Source organism: Loxodonta africana, chromosome 2 (assembly GCF_030014295.1).
Source record: "Loxodonta africana isolate mLoxAfr1 chromosome 2, mLoxAfr1.hap2, whole genome shotgun sequence".
In the NCBI taxonomy this organism is placed as follows: domain Eukaryota; kingdom Metazoa; phylum Chordata; class Mammalia; order Proboscidea; family Elephantidae; genus Loxodonta; species Loxodonta africana.
In genome coordinates this window covers 175,514,601-175,525,390 of record NC_087343.1, presented here as the reverse complement: position 1 = coordinate 175,525,390, position 10,790 = coordinate 175,514,601, and the positions used below count along the sequence as shown (strand labels likewise).

General features: G+C 43.1%; 1 pseudogene; it reads right to left on the bottom strand.

Moving 5' to 3' along the window:
• Window positions 1–235: 235 nt before the first annotated feature.
• On the bottom strand, window positions 236–333 carry LOC111751869 (U6 spliceosomal RNA; annotated as a pseudogene).
• Window positions 334–10,790: the final 10,457 nt, after the last annotated feature.

The following is a 10,790-nucleotide window of genomic DNA, read 5'->3' as shown; positions in this document are numbered from 1 at the left end:
AGCCACTGGGTGGGTTCAAACCACCAACCTTTAGGTTAGTATTGTTGTTAGGTGCCATAGAGTCGATTCTGACTTATGATGACCCCAGGTGTGCAGAAGAGAACTGCTCCACTGGGTTTTGAAGGTCTTTTGGAAGCAGATTACCAGGCCTTACTTCCAAAGCACCTCTGGGTATGTTTAAACTGCCATAGTTTTGGTTAGTAGTCCAGTGCTTAAACATTTACGCCACTCAGGATGAAATATGGAACACTTCACAAATTTGAGTGTCACCCTTGCACAGGGACCTTGCTAATCTTCTCTGTATCATTCCAATTTCCAATCCACCTAGAGGGGCTTCAGAAGAAAGGCCTGGCAATATACTTCCAAAAGATCACAGTCATTGAAAACCCTATGGGGCACAGTTCTACTTTGAAACACATGAGGTCACCACGTGTTGGAATCAAGTCACTGGCAACTTGGTTTAGGTTAGAAGATGAGGGCAAACCTTTTGCACCACCCAGGGGCCTCCATTCTACAACTACAAGGAACTGAAGAACTGAGTTCTGCCAACAACTCCAATGTGCAAGGAAATGGGTTCTCCACTAAAGCCTGGAGTAAGGAGCACAGCCCTGCTGACGCCTTGATTTTAGCCCAATGAGAACCATGTCAGACAGAAATGAAGATAATACATGTATGTTGTTTAAGCTGCTACACGATACTAACACGAGACTTGGTCGGTAGAGATTTCACTTAGTTTGTTTTCTAAGACAACTATTATGGTGCCAGAGGAGAAAAGTCATGTGTATATATTTTGGGACATACAGATTGTTTTGCCACAATTCATAGCCATGGTTGTTCACCTGTTCAGTAAATATTTATGGAATACCTACTACATCTTAGGCACATAGCTCCCTACACACATGGCTCCTTCTAGATCTTTTCTACATTTCTACACAAGTGGATTCATTCAGCCAGCCTGTAAATCAACAAATATTTTTGAGCATCTGCTATGTATCAGGTACAGGGGCAACTCAATCAAATTGACTGAAAGTTTCTTTTAGGCACCAGAAAAAGGCTGGGAAGCCTGAGATTCCAAATCCCACAAAGGCAGAGTGAAACCACATAGCATGGGAGTCTGTCTTCACAACAGCTATGAAGTATTGCTGTCACCCTTTTATATATGAAGATATTGAGGCTCAGAAAGACTGATCTGCCCAAAGCAGACCCCAGTAAGAGATGTAACTGGAATTTGAACACTGATCACTAATGCCAACACTCATTCCCTTTCCTAGATGCCATACAGCCTGGGTGAAAGTCCTGGCTTCCCACACAGCAGCTAACCAGATACATGGATAGTTCTGTCGGATTCCCATTCACACAGGCCAGACGGAGCTAGTTGTATCCTATTATAATGAATCCAGTGGCTAAATTACAACCTAAAATAATGCATTAATCTTTGGCCCTACATGATCTGGCTCCTGCCTGTCTTTGCAACCTCATTTTCAACTTACTCGCTATACTTTAATCACATTGACCTTGTTTCTATGCCTCAGACACACCAAGCTTGTTCTCACCCCAGGGACTTTGTACTTGCTGTACATTCTCCCTCCATCTTTGCATAACTAGCTTTCTGTCATCATTCTGGTCTCAGCTCAAGTGTCACCTTCTCGAAGATAACTTCCCGTACTACCTATCTAAAGTAGCACTTCTATCATTGTCTATCACATTATTCTGTTTTATTTTCTTCATAACTTGCTAAAATTTGTTGTTGTTCACTTGTTAGTTTCTGCCTCACTCAAAAGAATGTATTTTGCATGCAGAAATGTTATCTAATTCATCCACTATTCCCAGAGCATAGAACGCTGCTTTGCACATTTAAAAAAAAAAAAAAAAAAAAAACCTATTGCCATCCAGTCAATTCCAACTCATAGCAGCCGTATAGGACAGAGTAGAACTGTCCCATAGGATTTCCAAGGAGCACCTGGTGGATTCAAATTGCCAGCCTTTTAGTTAGCAGCTGTAGCACTTAGCCACTAGGCCACCAGGGTTTCCACCTTGCACATACTGGGTACTTATTAAATATATGTTGACTAAAGGAATGTAGAAGGGTCTTCATTCCAGCATCTTTTATCAGTTCCAAAAAAAAAACAGAAACAGTGCAGATGTCCATCCACATGGACAATGGTGAGAAATGGTTAAATAAACAAAGATATATGGAAATTCTACGGCCATTAAAAAGAGTGAGGTGGACCTGTAATTACTGGCAGGAAAGGAAGTCTTTAAGTTATAGCTGATTTTTCTAAAGCAACTTGCAAAACAATAAATATTCTATAATTCTACCACTTTGTATATCTTGTGTGTGTGTGTGTGTGTGTGTGTGCGCGCGCTTAGAATTATATACACCAGCAGCTATGCCTGAGGAATGAGACAGGAGGTAGAGAAGAAAAAAAATTTTTTTCACTTTATACACCCTGTATTGTCATGATGGAAACCCTGGTGGCGTAGTAGTTAAGTGCTATGGCTGCTAACCAAAGGGTGAGCAGTTCATTCATAAGATGGAGAAAATAGTATCTACTGCATAAAGTGGTTGTGGACAAGCGATGAATTTAATAGATCTTAGCTATTATTGCTATTCCTCAGAGCACTTGATTTCCTTTCTAGCACTAACCACTGTCTGCAATTAATTTATTTGTGTATGTGTTTATTATCTGATACTCACCTCCTTCTAGAATGTGGTTTCCATGAGGCCATGTCTTTCTCATCCACTGTATATACCACATGCCTAGCACAGTACCTGACACATAGCAGATACTCAAGAAATAGCTGACGACAACCGATGACTGCCCTGACAGGCAACACAACAGAGAACCCCTGAGGGAGCATGAGAGCAGTGGGATGCAGACCCCAAATTCTTGTCAAAAGACCAGACTTAATGGTCTGACTGAGACTAGAAGGACTCCGGTGGTCATGGTCCCCAGACCTTCTGTTGGCCCAGGACAGGAACCATTCCCAAAGCCAACTCTTTAGACAAGGATTGGACTGGACAACGGGATAGAAAATGATGCTGGTGAAGAATGAGCTTCTTAGATCAAGTAGACACATGAGACTATGTTGGCATCTCCTATCTGGAGGGGAGCTAAGAGGGCAAAGGGGGTCAGAAGCTGGCAGAATGGACATGAAAAGAGAGAGTAGAGGGAAGGAGTGTGCTGTCTCATTAGTGGGAGAGCGATTAGGAGTATATGAATGAGGAAACTGAGGCATAGAGAGATTAGGTGATTGGCCAAGGTCAAATATCTGGTAAGTGTCAGAGTTGAACTTAAACCCAAGAGTCTAGCTTCAGAGCCTGGGTTCTTAACCACTAGCTCACAGGGTAGGCCTACTTTAAATAGGTCAGGAAAGGCCTTTCTGAGGAGGTGATACATAAGCTGAAATAAGGCAGACCAAGCCATGGGAAGAGCTGGCAGAAGGATGTTCCAGGAAGAAGAGTACATGTAAATTCTAAAAGAGGGAAGAGTTTGACATGTTCTATGAACTACAGAAAGCCCAGAAAAATGGGACAGATGTTGGATTTTACCACAGATGCACCTTATAAAGTGCCTGCAGACATGCGTTTTCTCATTTGACCATCAAACAGCTTGTTAATGCCAATAAGGCAAAAAGTGTCGATATCCATGTTTCACAGAACACTGTTTTAAGTATTTCTGGCAACTTGGGACTGGGGTGAAACATGGACCCCTTTGGACTCATGTCAAGCTCCTGTAGAGGAACGAGTCGCCCTTTTGCTGCTCACGGTCCCTTAACTTGATGTACTATTGTATCCCCGGAATCTCTAGTTTCATTCCCTGCCTTCTCCTCCCACTGCAGAATCAACTTCTCCAGCTACTTCAACCACTTAATTCTACAGGGATCTGGTAAACAAATATGAGCTCATCTGCTAATGGGTAATAAAGGCCTGTTGGAATATCATAGTCAACCTGTGTTTACACCCTTATGGGAGCTGACAACAGCCTTTTCCTTCTTCTAGTCAGAAGATCAGCCTGGAGCTATTAGCATTTCCTTCTCTGCCAAAGTGGAAGTCATTAGTTTATTAATGGTCTATTCCCAGATGAGACTTGGCCAGAGTTTGAGCCTGGGGCCCTTGGTTAACAGGTGGAAATTTACACTTGCCAATAAGCCAGGCATTGCTCAAAGCGGTTAATTCCTTGTCCCTAAATATAATCTGATGCATCTTTGGAAACTAGCCCCAGGAAAACAGGGCAGTGAACCCATCTCCCCCAGGACTCGGCTTCTCAGCATGGCACATAGCCCTCCAAGCTCCAAATGCTGCCTTAACTTGTACCGCGTCCTCCCTGGCCCTTGGGTCCTGGCCCACCAGGTTCCTCACAGCTCCAAGAACACACAATGTGTCTTCACACTGCCATGGCTTTCTGAGGCTTCTCATTCACCTTGTGGTATCCTCCACCACTTTCTTTACCTACCTGTCTCTTCTCTTTTACAACTGCAAAACCTAACTCAGATACCACTGGTTCAGGAAGCCTTCCTTGACCGTCGGTGCCAGCTGAGCCTATTACACACACGCCTCTTCTCCATTCTTCTATATCATAATAAATTACATTCTTTGAGTGCCTATGATATGCTCCTGTGGGTTTAAAATTAATTTTACTCAAAGAATTTGGCCTTTGTCCTTGGTCCCCGGAATTTCCCCAGTGATTGAAGTGTCTTTGATGAGGTCTTCAGATCACACCGGAAGGTTTATGCTAATGAGGTAACTCAGGAGCCAGCTGGCCAGGCCAAAAGACCACTGACTGTCATGCCATGAGGCCCCAGTAAAGGCTCTGGACATGGAAACTCCATGTGCTTCCTGGTTGGTGAAAGACATCAATGCATATGGAAGGGTAACATGTTCTGTTTCATCTGTGAGTTTTGACCTAGTTCCTGGTGGTGGAGTCAAAGAAAGAAGCGTTGCATGTGTAGCTGATGTCAGAACAGAAGTGGCAGAGAAGTAGAACATGGGGGGTTGATATATCCTTACAGCCCCGTGTTCTGTTAAGCACTCTGCATGGATTATCTCAATCTGGTAGCAATTCAAAGAGGTAGATTCTATCATTATTTCTATTTTATCAATGAAAAAACTGAATCGCAAGTAATGTGCCCAAAGTTGAGTAGTAAGTAATGGTGGCGGGGTACAAACCCCAACAGTCTGATTTCAGGATCTGTATAAATGCTTTGGATAGTCACCCTCACTGTGCTCACCATCACAACTAACATTTATTGGGCACTTACTGCATACCTCTCATAGTTCTAAGCCCTTGACATGCATTTTCTCACTAACCTTTCACAAAAATCTTACAGTTTAGCTACAAAAAAAATAGATTCATTATTATCTCTACTTTGAAGGTGAAAATACTGAAGCATAAAAAAAAAAAAAATAGAAAGGTTTAATTAATTAACCCAGCAGCAGCACACCACACACACTGAAATTACCCAAATTAGCTAAGACTGCTACTAATTTACCCAACATTCCTTCTCCCCTTCTTCCATAATGACAAAGACTGTATTGTTGGAGATGCCAATAAGCCCAACTTAAATAATAAAAACAAAAGCTGAACAAAACAAAAGGCCTCCCAGTCTCCTTTGCAAATAAGGTAGCCAATGTAATGTATTTCAATATGGTGGGGTGGGGCTTCCACAAAACTATTTAAAGAAGGTGTACTATGCATGTACCCTTCTACTTTTTCCCTTTCTCCTTCTTCCTGCATGAGATGTGAAGTCTGCATTTCCAAGAGCCACCTTATGAACATGAAGCAATCCCCTCAAGAGAAGGAGCCTGGGTTCCTGATGACACTCAAAGCAGAGAGACCCACCTTGGACCACCTTCAAGGAATTTGGGGAAAAAATAAACCTCTTTCTTGTTTAAATCACCATTATATTTATTCACTGTTACTTGAAGTCAAATGCAATTCCAAGCCCATCTCCTGTATGTTTGACCACCCATCCCACTGGACTGTGAGGTCTTCAAGAGTGAGCTGGGTGCCTCGTTTGTCTCTATACCCAGAATCTGGCTCCTGTTTACCAACCTGAGCTGGCTTTGACTCTTTTGCCTTTTTCATCCTCTTCCTCACAGATGCAGACAAAGAAACTAAAGTTAGGAAAACAGACATTTTCCCCTACTGAATTAAGGGAAGGATGAAGGAAGGCATGAAGGGAGGAAGCTGGCTCTAATGTGTGAAGCTCAGGCACTGGGAAAATCCAGGCCAGCTTCCAGCCTGCCCAGGTTTGGGGAGGGCAATGCTGGCTGGGTGCTTCAGGCAATGGTGGTGCCATTTTCAGACCTGGGAAACTCAGGAGCAGGAGCCAAATTACACCCGGAATGTGAAGTCAGCAGAGTACCTGAGCCAGAGCTGGCCGTCAATGTATGCAAAACAGCTAGTCTCTCACGTATTGCAATTTGAGGAGCACTGGGACTCATCTCACTTCTCCACCCTCTCCTCACCACACCTGAAATCCCTCCAACAAGGCTGTTGATGCCAGTTTTGTGTCAGGCTCACCATGCCTATGCCCTTGGGATAATGAGTACACTGGTGTCTGGGAAGTCAGAAGGGTCAAGCATTGGAAACCTCAGTTTCTCCATCTGTACAGTGGAAATAATACCATCTATTTTTACCCCAGTTTCCATACAAACAGCTGGTAAAAGGGTCAAGTGTAATGATACATAGGAAATCCCTTTTGAAAACTGCAAAACATCATGCAAACCCAAGGTAGTGGCCATTTTAATTTTTCTGGGGCTTCAGCTGCCACTATGACAAAAAATTTCTTCCAGCTCCCAAATTCTATATGCATTACAAACTTTTCTACACTAAAGTATAAACCACTGATGAAAAGAAAAAATCCTTTTCTGAAATAGAAAAGTGGTAGTAGGATGGGGTTTCTTCAGGAGTGGAAAGAGAATGTTGTTGTTAGGTGCCGTCGCGTCGGTTCTGACTCCTAGCAACCCTATGCACAACAGAACGAAACACTGCCCGGTCCTGCGCCATCCTCACAATTGTTGCTATGCTTGAGCCCGTTGTTGCAGCCACTGTGTTAATCCATCTTGTTGAGGGTCTTCCTCTTTTCCACTGACCCTGTACTTTACCAAGCATGATGTCCTTCTTCAGGGACAGATCCCTCCTGATAGCAAGTCCAAAGTATGTGAGATGTAGTCTCACCATCTTTGCTTCTAAAGAGCATTCTAGTTGTACTGGAAAGAGAATGAAAGGGTTTAAAAGACAAAATGTATAAAAAGAAACCACATTGTTGGCATAATTTATAGTACCGAAGGGCTGAAGGAGATAAAAATTATGTTTTTCTTTACCTGGTTTTGTTTTGGCCCCTCTGAGGGTAGAATATTCAATCTGTAGGTGGTCTTTCTTAACTTAGATATTAAGAAGAAATTGTTAACAGTAGTTTGTTCCTTTAGGGAATGGGATTAGAAGTTGGGGTGAACAGGGACTTTTACTCTTTATAAATTTCTGGGAATTTTTTTTTCTTTTTAGCATGAATGTATTATTTATAAAACTTTTTAAAAAAAGTATTTATATGTTTATTCCACCATCTGTCAATTTGTCATATTATGGTGGCTTGTGTGTTGCTATGATGTTGGAAGCTATACCATCAGTATTTCAAACACCAGCAACATCACCCATAGTAGACAGGTTTCAGTGGAGCTTCCAGACCAAGACAGACTAGAAGAAAGGCCTGGCACTTGACATCTCAAAATTAGCCAATGAAAACCCTACGGATCACAACAGAACATTGTCCATCCCACTTATTTTGGATATGACATTACCCACTGCTCTCGAGTCGATTCTGACTCATAGCGACCCTACAGGACAGAGTAGAATTGCCCCATAGAGTTTCCAAGGAGTGCCTGGCGGATTCGAACTGCTGACCTCTTGGGTAGCAGCCATAGCACTTAACCACTGCGCCACCAGGGTTAGGAGGGATCAATTGCTTGAGCAGGACATCATGTTTGGTAAAGTAGAGGACCAAAGAGCGTGTGGGAGACCCTTGGTGAGACGGATTAGCACAGTAGTCACAACAATGGACTAGAACATGCTGGCAATCAGGAGGATGACAAAGGACTGACTGGGCGAAGTCTGGTTTAGTTGTACATACATTGCCACGAGTTAACCAGCCACAGCTACCCATATGTTTATTACGAGTTTTTGGTCCAATCATTAGGCCCTGGCCATCTTATTGAAGCCACAGTTGTCAGGAAGCTACGCTAGGTCACTTGTCAGTTCCTGGCCAGCCATGCACCTGGAGCTGAGGAGACTGAGACACTGCATGTAGGTTGTAGTCGCAGGGATGCTGTGCACAGAAGTGTGAATTCCCATTATTTGTCCATCTGCCAGGTTAGGATCGGGAAGGATATACTTTAACCAATTAGGGCACTAAATCATGGGAGGATTGCACATTAGCTAATTTACCGATTAGTAGAATTAGCTTACCTGAGTAGCTCATTGTCATCATCCACTCCTACTCATCGGAAAGCAGAACGTGGAGAGAACAGGCAAATGATATGCTAGCTCTACTGGAAAGCACGATAATGAAATGTTAGAGTTCAAAGGGACCTATGGGATGATCGAATCAGGTAGCTCTCAACTGAAAAGTTCTGGTGTTATTTATTTCGTTTGCCAGTGTGGTGGTGTGTTTTCATTGAATCCGAATGCCTTTGTATGTATTTTTTCCATTTGATCATCTTCCTTGTCCCTGTTATCCTATACCTGACTGCTTCCCACAGTTATGTTACCTGCCTGGCCCCAGAAGTGGTTAGTGCCAGCCTTTCATACTTATCCTGCTGTCCTCTGGTTAGGGCTAAGCATCTACAGAGTCCTTAAAAAAAAAACAAATAGTTGAGCACTCGACTACGAACTGAAAGGTTGTTGGTTCAAATCCACCCTAAGGTACCTCGGAAAACAGGCCTGGTGATCTGCTCCCAAAAGGTCACAGCCTTGAAAACCCTACAGAGCAGTTCTACTCTGCACACATGGGGTCGTCATGAGTTGGAATCAATTCAATGGCAACTAACAGCAGCAAGTGTCTACAAGTATCGCTAATGAATGGATGTTCACAGAGTGCAAAAAGGGGGTGCAAAAAGGAGTAGAAAAAATTGGACAGGCAACACTATCTCTCTAAACCCAGTGTTTTCTTCTGTAAAATGGAGTTCATAATGGTTATCTCGGATTTTGGGGAGACTCAGATGCGAGAAGTCACGTGAATGGCCTGGCATACGAAAGTTGTCAGTATTTCTTTCCTTTCCCGCCCAGAAGATTCAAGATGCTTTTCAACACTCCTGCTGTGTGACTCCACATCCCTTACCTGAAGAAATTGGTAAAGGACCAAATATCACCATGGTGTTTCAGAGAAGAGAACTGAAGCAGAGAAGGAGGAAGTGATCTGTCCCTTGTCACTTGGGGCAGGTGCTTCCAATACAGCAGTCACCCACTTATTCGGCTAATGATAACAGCACTAGAAGCCATGTCACCAAACTATACCCAAAACCTGGCACTGTGTGCCATTGATGCTGGTCATCTTAGCAACTGATTCCACACAGGTGGGCCAGCCAATGCCAGAGACCAATCAAAGCTAACAATTTTCTCACTAGTTTCTTCTCCCTGCTTTCTTCTTTTTGAGAACGAGATACCCTACAGCCAGATTCTTGGCTTCTGGGCTGTTTCCTGAGTCAGCTTATGGACCAAAACCCAGCCAGTCATCTCAACACCTAGCTAAAACTTCAGTTAATGGGCGTAAAATAATCTTTCAATGACTTGAGCAGCCACCACCCAGGAGCTGGCAACATGATTGTCTCATGAGCTGGGTCCAAAAAGCAATCACTGCTGAGCTCCGGAAAACTGGTCCATCTCCGGAACTCCTGCAACCTGGGCCAGTCTCCTGTGTCCATCTACTTGTTGGTGAACATTAACCTGGCTTTAAATGACTGAATAATCAGATTGTGATAGAAACCAGGAGGTCTGTCCTGGTTGTAATCTTGGCATTTTGGTCACAGTAAATAGTGATCTTATAGCTGAGCCTCCACCTCTTCTTCCTCTATCTCCTCATGGTGATATCTTTCTTTGGATTTCCCGTGGAGTTTCCTTTCTTAACATTTGGTTCTTCGGGTTTTTATCATTTTACATTGATTTCCTCTTTGTCACTGGCCTAAGTCCTGGTCTTCCCTCTGCCTCTTACTCCTTCCCCTCCTCCACATTATTTTTTCTTCCTCCTTCATAGCTTCTTTCTGTAAACATTCCTTAAAACGCTTCTAGTCTTGATGCAAATTAAAGAGCCCTGTCAGAGAGAGAGAGAGAGAGAGAGAGGACGTAGAGTTAATTTGGTGTCAGCTCTGAGTTTGAAGCCAAGATTTGCCACTGAGAACTTGTAACTTTGGACACATTACCTAGCCACCCTGAGCCTCAGTCTCCTCACCTTGACAACAAGTATAACAACACTCATTTCACGACATCAAATGAAGCTGTGTATGTAGTTTGTCAGCAAAGGCCCTCGCATATCATATGCTGTAAATAAAAGTTATTCAGATGCTGTCTAGTCATCTCTGACTCATGGCGACTCCATGTATGTCAGAGTAGAACTGTACTCTGTTTTCAATGGCTAATATTTTGGAAGTGAATCTCCAGGCTTTTCTTCCAAGGCACCTCTAGGTAGACTTGAACCTCCAGCAAATCAGTAGCAGCCAAATTTGTTAACCATTTGCACCATTAGCTTAGGCAAAATACAAAGGTTTTAACACAATCTTTTTTTCTGTCATGATT